Source organism: Mastigoproctus giganteus, chromosome 8 (genome assembly GCF_048544385.1).
Source record: "Mastigoproctus giganteus isolate SK-2022 chromosome 8, ASM4854438v1, whole genome shotgun sequence".
Lineage (NCBI taxonomy): Eukaryota > Metazoa > Arthropoda > Arachnida > Uropygi > Thelyphonidae > Mastigoproctus > Mastigoproctus giganteus.
In genome coordinates this window covers 70803948-70816412 of record NC_143582.1, presented here as the reverse complement: position 1 = coordinate 70816412, position 12465 = coordinate 70803948, and the positions used below count along the sequence as shown (strand labels likewise).

Sequence of the window (12465 nt, the reverse complement as noted above, 5' to 3'; positions counted from 1 at the left end):
TCGTTTGAGATATTGCACATTTCTAATTGGGATCCACCACTGACAAGGTGAACTGTACAGAGTTGGGATCCACCACTGACATTTGTTTAGGTTAGGTTATGCTTATTCTTTCCCCTCTCTCAATTCTCTGAGATGTAGCAGGCAGACTAGTACTTGTCAAAGGATAGTCAACATGGAAAGCGGTTACAGCAATGAAGAGTAGTTAAATCATATGGATTTTTGTATCTGGGGTCATGAAAAAAGCTTGGTGTACACTTTTGACATTAACACAGATGAGGAATTGCAGCATTGGGCTGGAGCCTTTCAGAAATTACCCACGAATGCCTGAGAGGATTCGCACAGAAGACTACAAAGCTGCGTGCAGAGGCAAGGATAGCATTTTGAACACCTTTTATAACATCCTGTAACATCTGTAAAATCCTGTGGTGTTGAAACCAAAATTTAAAAATGTATTATCTCATGTTTAATAAAACCACCCTTAGTAAAGGATTCACAGCTTTTTGCTAAACTAGTGTTCCCATAGTCAGTGGCAGATCTTAACAGAAAATGAGCATTATCTTGAAAATGGTTCATTTGCGGCCTGGTGTTCGCTGGGACTTTTTTGCTTATTTTAGTTTGTACTTTTCACCTTTAAATTATTGACCATCATTTTTGAAACACCCTGTATAATGGCTTGAATTTATCGATGACCTTATTATTTCATAATTTAATTATTTGATTATAAATAATTTCAAGCAAGATCCAGTGAATTACTGAAACACATTCATCGTCTTGCCTGGAAAGTGTAAAAATCATCCCAACAAATTCTGATTACATGGCTGATTGACAAAAAAGAAAAAAGTCAATGCCATTTGAGATACTCACAATACCACGATGATGATTGTTATGTTTTTAATGCAAATATGAATGCGTTCTCAGGAAAGAATAAGCACAAGACTGTTTCGCATTAGCAGAGACATATGATGCAAGAAAGCAAGCTTATATATCATCGGCCAAAAAAAAAAAAAAAAACTTTCCCATTTCACCCATCTGGTCACTCCAAATGTTTGTCCAGTTCAGCCTTAAATATATTTAAGCTATCAACTTCCACAACAACAGATGGAAGTCTGTTCCAGCAATTAACACTACCCGCTGGCTAAAGACAAACTTCCGCACATCTATTCTACAACTGTCTTTCCTCAATTTGAATCTATGCCCCACTCAGGTTCTTAATCTGAGCAAGCGGAAATATTCCATCAGCATTGAGTCTGCTCAAACCATTCAAGGCCTTATACACCTCAATCAGATCACCCCACAGGTGCCTAGTCTCTAGCTGCTGCAACTTGCAGAACTTAAGCCTTTCTTCATAAGCGCACCCTTTTGTTCCTCTCACCAATCTTGTTTCCCTTCTCTGTACTCATTCTAGCAGCTCTACATTCTTCCTAAAATGAGGCTTACAGACCTGTATACAGTATACTCAAGGTGTGGCCTGACCATTGCCTTATACAAAGGGATAATCAACTCCTTGTCTCTGTCAGCAAAATTCCTATATATCATTGACAAAACTCCATGGCCTGCTCTGGCAGCCCGTCGAACTGCTCAGAGAACTTCATATCTTACTGCACAATTACCCCAAGGTCATTTTAATTCTCCACCTCCCTGAGTGTAGTACCACACATTTGGTACATTTATCTTGGGTTACTGCTACCCATATGGAGTACTTTGCATTTGTCAATGTTAAACTTCAATTGCCACCAGTAGCGTATTCGGGACAGAACGCAACAGAACAATGTTCCGGTACTTTTTTCCTAAATGTCATAACAGAAAATCATTAAATTTATACACTTAATATTATGCGACAATGGCATAATATTAAGGTAAAATGGTAAAATAGAAATATCTATTTTACCCATTGCTACTAAAAATATAAATTTCACAATCAAACTTGAATGTTTGTTACTAAAGTACAATGTGTTAAATAAAGAGATCTAACAAATGAGATATACTGTGATATGTGCGAACACTGCATTTTGATTCGCCACGAGCTGAACACTAGAACTGGTTGTTCTATGAACCATGAGTCTGAAGTCTGATTCAGTTACTATACAGTTGATGTGGCGTTATCATGTAGTCTTCTGGACAACGAGATTTCCAGTACTATTTTTTTTTTTTAGCAATACACCTCTGGTTTCCACTTCTCAGCCCATCTGCTTAACTTTTCTAGATCCTGTTGCAGTATAACAGGATCTAGTTCTAGTGTCTTTACTGTCATTAACAAATCTGCCAAACTTTGTATCATCTGCAAACTTGGTCATTAAGCCTGATATACCTTCATCGATATCATTGATAAATAAACACAACAACAATGGGCCCAGCACTGAACCATGGGGAACTCCACTAATAACATTAGTTCATGTAGACAGTGTCCATTTATTACCATCTCTGCCGTCTCCCACTCAACCATCCCTTTATCCATTGCAGTAACTTGCCCTTAATGCCATACCACTCCAAATTGCACAATAGTCTTCCATGTGCAACAGTATCAAAAGCTTTCCTGAAATCCAAGTATATGATATCAAAATTATTTTTTGTATCCAGTTCCTTTGTGACCACATCGTAGTATCCAATCAAATTGGTCAGACAAGACTTCCCCTTTACAAACCCATGCCATGTCTGAACTATTACTGCTGTCTTGTCTAGGTGATCCTGTATCACCTCCATAACAGGTGACTCCATTATTTTCCTCGGAACAGAAGTGAAACTAACAGATCTGTAATTATTTGTGTCACACTTTAAACCCCCTTTGTGAATTGGAGATACATTTGCACATCTCCAGTCCATGGAGACCTCCCCTGACTCTAAGGATGCTCTCATAATTATGGCAAAGGGTTCGCTTACCTCCCTTGCTTCCTCCTTCATTATAACTGGATAGAGTCCATCTGCCCAAGGTGCCTTTTTTATGTTTAACTTCAACAATTTCTCCTCCACTCCTCCTCACTTATCTTTAAGGGCACAAAAGGTGATATAGTTGTACACATTGGCACTAATGATATTAAGAGTAGGAGACCGCTGGAATTACTTAACAAGTACAGGTCACTGTTGAAAAAAAGCTGTGAATTAGGGTTGAATTTGAAAGCGTCTGCAATTCTGCCCAGACACGATAGGAGGGAGTATATGATGAGAGCCCTGTTTATCAATTCGGACCTGGAAAGATTGTGCAAGGCTCAAGGAGTAGAATTTTTTTCGGCCTGGTCTGTACTTGTTAACAGGAGAGACTGCTTCTACAGGGATGGGATACACTTAAATAGAAAGGGTGCAAGAATGTTTGCTGATGCTATCAAGGCAGTGTTAGGTGGGTCGGAAAACTGCTAGATTGGGGGGATACAAGGACTAATAGATTAACAGTAGCCACTGGCAGAGGTGAAAGTGAGGCACTGGTTAAAGAAGCACTGCAGGATCATCTAGACAAGACTTCAGTTATAACTCAGACACAGCATGGTTTTGTTAAGGGGAAGTCTTGCCTGACCAATTTGATTGGATACTATGATGCAGTCACAAAAGAACTGGATGCAGGGAATAACTTTGATATTATATACATGGATCTTAGAAAGGCTTTTGATACTCTTGCACATGGAAGACTGCTGCACAAATTAGAGCAGTGTGACATTGGAGGCAAATTGCTGCTATGGATAAAGGGGTGGTTGAGGGGGAGAAGACAGAGAGTGGTAATCAATGGACACTGCTCATAGTGGGCTAATGTTATTAGTGGAGTCCCTCAGGGTTCAGTATTGGGTCCATTATTGTTTTCTGTATTTATAAATGATATTGATGATGGTATATCAAGCTTAATGTCCAAGTTTGCAGATGATACAAAGGTTGGCAGGGTTGTCGAGGATGCTATTGCAACAGGATCTGGAAAGGTTGAGCAGATGGGCTGAGAGGTGGAAAATGAAGTTTAACGTTGACAAATGTAAAGTACTACATATGGGAAACAGCATATCAACTCTGTGGTACTACACTGACAGTGGTAGAGAATGAAAGGGGCCTGGGGGTGGTTGTGCAGGCAGATATGAAGTTTTCTGAGCAGTGCAGACAGGCGGCAAGAGTAGCTCATGGTGTATTGTCGATGATATATAGGAATTTTTCTAGCAGGGATAAGGAGGTGATTATTCCCTTGTATAAGGCAATGGTCAGGCCACACCTAGAGTACTATATACAGGTCTTAGATAGTATGAATCAGAGCTGTACTACTCAATATGTTCTACGTTGATAATAATATTAGTAAAATAATAAGAGGAGTTTACCTCAATATAGTGCGTAGAACACTTCCGTATGATACCCTCCAGAAATTAAAACGGAAAATTCGACAACTTACTGGTATATAGAGTAAATTATAAATAATTAAATAATCAATTTAACACAATTCAAATCAATTTAAAACAATTAAAAATGAAATTAACGCAATTAAAAGAATCTAACGAAAATATTCAAAACGATTTTCCTTCCTGAAGCTGACAATGCTTTTCGACCGTATGTCGTGATCACAGGAATGAAAATTACCGAATCGGTTTAAACCTGATACTTAAATAGAGATTATTTGTCTTCGCGCATGCGCGTAAAGGTCCACGCATCGGAGATCAAATATGGACGTCGAACATTAACCGAATTCTCGTGTAATTTAATTTCAACGGTTTCTGCAATTAATAGTCGCATATAATTACGTTGAACGTTAAGTATTTTGGCCTCGTTAAATAAAAAAGTATGTTTTTCGTTAATGGCATGAAAGGCTAATTCTGATGCTGCTGAACGAGAAGCAGGAACTGAGGCTTCATGTTGATTTACACGAATATTAAGAGAAAATCGGGTTGAACCCTGATAAGACAAGTCGCAATCACCGCAAGAAATGTTGTATACCTAATCATTAATTGTGTTGCGAACGCTGAAAGAACCGAGCGATTGTTCAGTATAGCATGTAACTTCCGTAATGGCCTAGCTACAATTTTAAATTCGGTATCTTTAAAGAATCTGTTAAGCTGTTTGTGCCACTGTTCAACATATGGGACAGAAATAAAGTATTTTTTGATATTATTATTGTCGATTGGTGTAGTATTTTGTATCCTATCCTTAGCTTGTACCCTAATTCGGTTTATTGTGGCAATGGAATAACCCCTGTTTAAGAATCTGTTAATTAATATTTGTATTTCTGAGTCCAAAGCAGAATCCGTCGTTGAATATTTATAGGCATTAAGAAATTGATTAAAGATAATCGATCTTTTGTAGGTGAACGGGTGATAGCTATTATAATGTAGAAGCATATCGGTGTTTGTAGGTTTTCGATAGATGCTAAATTGTATTTTGTTCGAGTCCCGGGTAAGCGTGAAATTTAGAAAGTTTAATGACTTTGTATCCGTATCTTCCCTTTCCAATGTAAATTTGAGTCTAGAATGAATATTATTAAACGAATGTAAAATGTCTTGGATAGTATTACTATCGGTAATAACTAAAACATCGTCTAAATACCTCCCATAGTATGTGATACGGATTCGAAAAGGTGTCAAATGTATCTGCTCAATCGTTGAGAGATAGATCTCTGACATTAAGCCACTCAGGTTCAAACCCATAGGTAATCCAAAAATTTGTTTGTACACCTTGTCTTGAAAGGTGATGTAGTTGGCCTCAACTAACAGTTTAATTAAGTTAAAAATTTCCTTAATAGGTAGCTTCGTATAATTAATCGGTGTCGAGTTTTTATTTAACTATCTAATAATATCTAATGTGTATTCAACATTTACATTCGTATATAATGAGGTAACATCTAGTGAGAATAAATTGTCATTGTCGCTGAGTCTACAGTCTTTAAGCTTATTAAATAATGTATCGTAGTTCTTAATCCCAAATTGTATTATCTGTCTAAAGGGTTTTATAATGTTATATACATGTGTGGCTAAGGATGAAAATGTCGAGTTTCTGTAGGAAACAATAGGTCGAATAGGAAACCCAGTCTTGTGTAATTTTACCTGACTGAGTGCAGGAATACTGCATGTTCTGGACTTCAATTCCTTTAACTGAACCATAGTAATGTAGTCGTTTTTTCGATACGTGGTTAACGTTTTATTGTATTGATTGACCAAATTGGTAAATAGTGCCGGGTCTACTTCACGATAAGTGGAGGTATCTGACACAACTGAATCTAACTTATTAATATAATCATGTTTATCTAGTATTACTACTGTATCTCCTTTATCTGCCCTCTGTATAATAATGTCCTTATTTCCCCGAAGTTTTCAATGCTTTGTTGACAATGCTTTTCGACATACGGTCGAAAAGCATTGTCAGCTTCAGGAAGGAAAATCGTTTTGAATATTTTCGTTAGATTCTTTTAATTGCGTTAATTTGATTTTTAAATGTTTTAAATTGATTTGAATTGGGTTAAATTGATTATTTAATTATTTATAATTTACTCTATGTAATGGTAAGTTGTCGATTTTTTCGTTTTTTCCGTTTTAATTTCTGGAGGGTATCATACGGAAGTGTTCTACACACTATATTGAGGTAAACTCCTCTTATTATTTTACTAATGTATACAGGTCTGGAGGCCTAATTTCAAGAAGGATGTAGAGATGCTGGAACAAGTACAGAGAAGGGCAACAAGATTAGTGAATGGAACAAAGGGGTGCTCTTACGAAGAAAGGCTTAAGTTTTGCAAATTACAGTGTCTGGAGACTACGCACCAGCGAGGTGATCTGATAGAGGTGTATAAAGCCTTGAATGGTTTGAGCATGCTCAATGCTGATGGGATCCTTCCTCTTGCTCAGAATAATCACCTGAGAGGGCATAAATTCAAATTGAGGAAAGACAGATATAGGATAGACATGGGGAAATTTGCCTTTAGCCAGCGGGTGGTTGGTTGGTGGAACAGACTTTCCATCCCTTGTCGTGGAAGTTGATAGCCTAAAAAAGTTTAAGGCTCAGCTGGACAGGTATTTCGAACGAACAGAGGGATGAAGTGGAAGTGGTTATTTTTTTATTTATTTATTTTTTTTTTTGGCTGATGCTGCATAAGCTTGCTTTCTTGCATCAAATGCCTCTACTAATGCTAATGTAGCAAAACTATTAATGCATTATTCCACACCTTAGGCATCACACCTTTTCTAATGCATTTTATGAAGTCTTGCCAGTTTTTGTGCCATGTCTCTTCCAATTTTAACAACTCTACAGTAACTTCATCTTTCCCCGGGGCTTTCCGACTCTTCATTTTCTTCAATGCATGTTCTACCTCATCATATACTCCCTCCTATCATTTCTCAGCAAAATTGCAGACACTTTCAAATTTAATCCTAACTCGCGACTTTTTTCCAGCATTGACCTGTACTTGTTAAGTAAATCTGCAGATCTCTTACTCTTAAGGTCATTAGTAAATTATCTGTTAGTTTATCTGAATGTGGTTGAAATGAGACCAGTCCCTCATTTTTACAGTACAGCTAGGCCTCGCATAACACGAGTTTGATTACAGCGATATTCAGTTAACACTATTTGAAAAATGATACCACTTTTCACTTTACACGATCTTTTTTTTTTTATGCGATAGTTGAAAAAGATTTGAATCGCGCATTAAGCTTACCGCGAGTCATACGGTCAATAAACAAATGTTTGCCTGCTGCCCGCTTCGGTGTGTTCCATCAACTATAGGAAGAAGATGTGTTTGTTTCCTGCTAATAAAGTCAATGCAGACTTGAATTTAAAAATTCAAATTTTTAAATGAGCCAGATGAAAATGTTACCGCGAAGGAGATAATGGTAAAAGAATTAGATGAAATCTTTCGTATCGCATAGAACCTCAAACAGTTTGATGTTCTCTCCAATATTTATTTCGCCAGGGCCCAGAGAAGATTGTTGTCGGCTATCGGAAATTGATTGATGAAAAGAGAAAGTCAACACTGTTCAAATATTTCCGCAACAGTAATTTCTTCATTGTGTATTTCATGTCAGAGGTTCCCAAAGTTTCTCAGTTCACGGTGCCTTTAATGTCTCAGTAATTTTTTCAAGACGCACCCAGACTAAAAGAAATACCTAACAGTTTTGTTTAGTAGTTAGGTCCAAACAACTTAATAAGAAATGCTGAAACTGTGAACTACCTCGAACTAGTAGTTCGCGCGGTGTCCGACAAATGTCGAGTATTGCTGTGTTTCCCTCGAAAATTTAAAATATTCTGTGGCGCACAGTTTAAGAACTGCTGTTTTATGCAATAAACATTTAATTCCATAATTATTTTCATTATCTTTTACATTATATAGAGTTAAAAAGTTATTTAAAAGGTATTTTTAAAATTCTTTATGGACATTCCAGAAGGTCAAGGACCAATTATAATTTTTCCTATTGGCTATGATATTCGATTAACACGTTTCGGTTTTGTGCAATGCACTCGCAGGACGAATTAATTGCGTTAATCAAGGCCCGCCTGTATTCCATGATAGCAGGTAATGAAATTTATTTATTATTTAATTATACTCCAGAACATGGAAGACTGCTGCACAGATTGGAGCAGTGCAGTATTGGAGGCAAATTGCTGCTATGGATAAAGGGATGGTTGAGTTGGAGAAGACAGAGAGTGATAATCAATGGACACTGCTCTTCGTGGACTAATGTTATCAGTGGAGTCCCTCAGGGGTTCAGTGTTGGGTCTATTGTTGTTTTCTGTATTTATAAATGATATTGATGATGGTATATCAGGCTTAATGTCAAAGTTTGCAGATGATAGTACACCTTGCTGGGTACGAGAGTAGCCTGTGTGGACGAAGCTCTTTGACGCTCTTGGAACAGAGAAGTTTTTCCTGATTAATTTTCTGATTTATTACCTTAAATTGTCATATTAACTTATTTCTAGAGTAGCTTTATATTCCTAGTTACGATACTTAGTTTAAAGTTTAACTTAGACAGAGATTTTGTAGGTATTACTTAGTATCGGTAACGGTATCAAATCCACGTGTTACAAATTGAACGAGAGGTCTTTTTTTTTAACCAAATTTAGTCGATTTATTAACCAATTGTTATATTAAATTATCTTCTATGAGTAGATTATAGACCTGGTCAGGATCCTTAGTTTATTCTAAATTGAGATAGCGAGATTTGGAAGCTAATCAATACTTACGAGTCCGTAGAAGTACCGTTCGTGAATTCCCGCCATTTCTACACGATAGCATAAGCTTGGTGTAGTATAGTGCATAATATAATATTGTCAATTAATCAGTAAATCTATTAATCTTGATAAACTTTATTGTCAACTAAATTGTACTTTTAACTCTATATATATATATATATATATATAGACTTAATCGTAACAAATAATTAATACATAACTATAGTGGTACATGTGATACGGAAGTTATATAAAGGGAACTCGTAGAAAACACTAGATACCGAAAAAATAAATATAGCGTTATAACTGTTTTGGGATATAACTTAAGGATTTAATTTTGTTTTGAAATTTTATTGAATTAAATCGGAATCATGACTCAGACCAGAGCAGCAATGCAAAAGGCTCAAGCTAATGGGAGTGCTGTGGTTCAGGGGAGAACTGAGGGGGGGCAGTTGCCCTCTGAATCACAGTCTTTTAAAATGCACTGTTTGCTTGATGTTTGCAGAGCAGTCGGGTACGGGACATGATACTGCCAAGGGGGATGTCTTTGTGTGTGCACGATGTAAGGAGTGCAAGGAAATCAGGCGACAACTCAGCGTTGTTATGGGCCTTTATGAGAGCTTGAAGGACAGGGTGGATGCCCTCGAAGGAAATAAATTGAGGGCCCATCAAGCTCTCAGCCGCCCACATCAACGCCAGAGCTTGCACTTGGTCATCAGACAACACAGATGCAGCCCCCTAGGCAGAATGCGCTGGTCCCACAGGAACTAGTAGTTGTTGGTGACTATTGTCAGGAAAGCGGGGAACATGCTTTGTAAAAAGGATAGGTGAAATAGGACCAGGGTATGTCTGCCAGGGGCAAAGGTTGATGACGTTGTAGAGCGGATATCATCTTTTAAGGGTACAAAAGGTGATATACTTGTACACGTTGGCACTAATGATATTAAGAGTAGGAGACCGGCGGAATTACTTAGCAAGTACAGGTCACTGTTGAAAAAAAGCCGTGAATTAGGGTTGAATTTGAAAGTGTCTGCAATTCTGCCCAGACACGATAGGAGGGAGTATATGATGAGAGCTTTGTCAATCAATTCGGCCCTGGAGGGATTGTGCAAGGCTCAAGGGGTAGAATTTTTTTCAGCCTGGACTGTACTTGTTAACAGGAGAGATTGCTTCTACAGGGATGGGATACACTTAAATAGAAAGGGTGCAAGAATTTTTGCTGATGCTGTCGAGGCAGAGTTAGGTGGGTCGGAAAACTGATAGTTAGGGAGAATACAAGGACTAATAGATTAACAGTAGCCACTGGCAGAGGTGGAAGTGATTCTTGCACTGCTTCTATTGAAATGAGCAGAAGCCTGAAAAACAAGATGCAGGATATTTCAGAGACTGCTGGGAGTCATTGCGGTACAAGTAAACACATGGGTTGTGTTAGGGTAGCCAAGAATAGAAACAGGTGCATGTATATCTGCGGGTACACCAATGCTAGGAGTTTGGTAAATAAATTTGATGAATTTGAGGTATTGCTCAAAACATCAAAGGCAGATATTGTTGGGATATCAGAGACGTGGTGTCAGACAGATATAAGGAATGCAGAACTGGAATTTGGGGAATACAATGTGTAAGAAAGGATAGACAGGACAGGAGGGGAGGGGAGGAGGGGTTATGCTATTAGTTAAGAAACACAAAGTCCAAGGAAGTGAAGCCAGTCGACATCGATGGACAGGGCAGTGTCAAGTCAGTTTGGTGTGACATAAGCATAGGGAAATAAAAATTGAAAGTAGGAGTGTGCTATAGGCCTAATGACTCTGATGAGTATAATAAGATATTGTACAGGGAAGAGTGGGCCAGTAAATCAGAGAGTCTTATAATGGGGGATTTTAATTTCCCAGATATTGACTGGAATTTGTGGGTTGGTCACTCGCATACTAGCAAGGCTTTTGTGGATTTATTGGATGATTGTTTTCTACATCAGCATGTTCGTGAGGCAACAAGAGGGAGCAATACTCTTGATCTGATTATCAGTAGTGATCAGTCATGCATTAAGAATCTGCAGATAAATGAACCACTGGGTGGCAGTGATCACAGTGTGTTGAAGTGGGATTTGCTCAAGGAGGTAACTACCATCAGAGGTAAAGGGAAGGGTTTTTGTTTTCGTAAAGGCGACTATGATGGTCTGAGACAGTATTTAAATTCTATACAATGGGACCAACTGATGATGTTACCAACAGCAAACTCAAAATGGGAAGCATTCAAGGAACTAATCTTGGAGGCTACCAGGCTTTACATACCAACTAAGAAATATTGTTCAAGGTTTAGGCCTAAATGGTTGTCAGATGAACTAATGAGACATGTGGCAGAGAAGAAAAATGCATGGGATACATACAAATTAATGGGTGACATGGAAGCCTATGATAGATATAAGTTGGTCTGTAACCAAGTCACAAAGGAGATTAGGCAGGCAAAGGCAGACTACGAAAAATCCTTGGCAAAGGATGCAAAGAAAAACAGAAAAGAGTTCTTTACCTATTTAAACTCAAGAAGGAAAGGGATGAATCAGATTGGTCCACTGGATATTGATGGTTCAACAGTTGAGGATCCTGCCCAGGTGGCTAACAATCTAAACGAGTATTTTGCATCTACATTCACGCATGAGGAGTTATTCAGGAAGGAGAATGATGTAGGTAAAGTAAACATTGGCAGTGAGCTGGATGATTTTGTAATAACTGAGAGGAAAGTGGAGGAGAGATTGTTGAGGATAAACATAAAAAAGGCACCTGGGGTGGATGGGATCTATCCAGTTATATTAAAGGAGGCAGCAAAGGAAGTAAGCAAACCCCTAGCCATAATTATGATAGCTTCTTTGGACTCAGGGGAGGTACCCATAGACTGGAGATGTGCAAATGTAACCCCAATTCACAAAGGAGGATCAAAGCCTGACACAAGTAATTATAGACCTGTTAGTTTAACTTCTGTTCCAGGTAAATTAATGGAGGCACTGGTTAAAGAAGCACTGCAGGATCATCTAGACAAGAATTCAGTTATAGCTCAGACGCAGCATGGTTTTGTTAAGGGCAGGTCTTGCCTGACCAATTTGATTGGATACTATGATGTAGTCACAAAAGAACTGGATGCAGGGAATAACTTTGATATTATATATTTGGATCTTAGAAAGGCTTCTGATACTGTTGCACATGGAAGACTGTTGCACAAATTGGAGCAGTGTGGCATTGGAGGCAAATTGCTGCTATGGATAAGGGGATGGTGGAGTGGCAGAAGACAGAGAGTGGTAATCAATGGACACTGCTCAACGTGGACTAATGTTATTAGTGGAGTTCCTCAGGGTTCAGTGTT

At 38.2% G+C, this 12465-nt stretch overlaps 1 protein-coding gene across 1 annotated transcript in view; it reads right to left on the bottom strand.

Moving 5' to 3' along the window:
* LOC150081618 (protein odr-4 homolog) overlaps window positions 1-12465 on the bottom strand; it is a 121518-nt gene that overhangs the window by 84738 nt on the left and 24315 nt on the right. The gene's annotated exons all lie outside the window — the stretch shown is intronic.